The sequence below is a fragment of the Chrysochloris asiatica genome, unplaced genomic scaffold (assembly GCF_000296735.1).
Source record: "Chrysochloris asiatica unplaced genomic scaffold, ChrAsi1.0 scaffold00138, whole genome shotgun sequence".
Classification (NCBI taxonomy): Eukaryota; Metazoa; Chordata; class Mammalia; order Afrosoricida; family Chrysochloridae; genus Chrysochloris; species Chrysochloris asiatica.
This window is the reverse complement of record NW_006408656.1, coordinates 730312-731649: the sequence shown is the minus strand read 5'-3', so window position 1 is coordinate 731649 and position 1338 is coordinate 730312.

Genomic DNA, 1338 nt, shown 5'->3' with positions numbered 1-1338 from the left:
TCCACACAATCAAAATCCTTTGCATAGTCAATAAAGCATAGGTAAACATCTTTCTGATATTTTCTGCTTTCAGCCAAGATCCATCAGACATCAACAGTGATATCCCTCATTCCACATCCTCTTCTGAATCCAGCTTGAACCTCTGGAAGTTCTCTGTCAATATATGCTTGTAGCTGTTTTTGTATTACCACAGGCATCAATTGATCTACAGGAGCCCTGGTGGTATAGCAATAAGTGCTTGGCTGCCAACTGAAAGGTTGGCAGTTTGGACCCACCTAGTAGCTAATGGTTTCTCAGGAGAAAGACCTGGTTATTTGTTTCTGCAATGATTACACCTCAGGAAGCTCAATGGGGCAGTTTTATTCTGTCACATGGGGTCACTGTGAGTAAGAAAATAGACTCAATGGCACCTAGATACACTTGATCTACAACAGGCACAAATGGTCTTTCTCAACCAAACTGGAACTTAAAGATTTTTGACCACTCTAGATAAGAAGTTCTGGTAGCATAGTGGTTACAAATCGGGCTGTGAACCTCAGGGTCAGCAGTTTGAAACTACCAGCTGTTCTGTGGGAGAAAGATGTTTTCTGCTCCCTTAAAGATTTACAGTCTCAGAAACCCTGTACATGGTCGCTATGAGTTGGAACCAACTCCAAGGCATATAACAACAATAAGATAAAAATAGATAGGCATGTAGCCCTATAATTTTGTATATTAGTGTGTTTGTATGTGTATGTGTTTAGGAGGGGTAAGACAGGAGTGGAACATACAGACTATTCAGCTTACCAGGAAAGACCCTTCTTTATGTTGAGTTACTTTCCTATATCAAACAAATGTGACTCTTAAGAGAAGGTGGAGTTCTGGAATGGAATATTTATTTACTCTGATTTCATTCAAATCTACCCTCCCAGTGTTTAGGGAAAAAAAAAAAAAAAAAGGTACTGATTATAATAAACAAGCTGTTGCTGTTGATGAGTGCTTCAGAGTCGATTCTGACTCATAGCAACTCTGTGTATAGTTTCTGAGGAGCAGCTGAAGTGTTTGAATTGCCAGTCTTGCAACTCAAATGGACCTTTCAGTCAGCACATTATCCTGCAGTGCCACAACAGAGGCTAAAAATAATAAGCAGGCTTTTAAAGTACATCATTCATTTATTGACTGTGTGATCTTTGGCAACTTACTAATTTGTTCTGTTTTAGTCATTGTGCCTATATCATAAAAACTTAAGTATTTATTGAATAGGTAAATTAATGGACCTTATTCTCCTTATCTGAATAAGGTTTAAAATTAAAAAAAGGTGTGACACAAGGTTGTATTCTTTCACCATACTTATTCAAC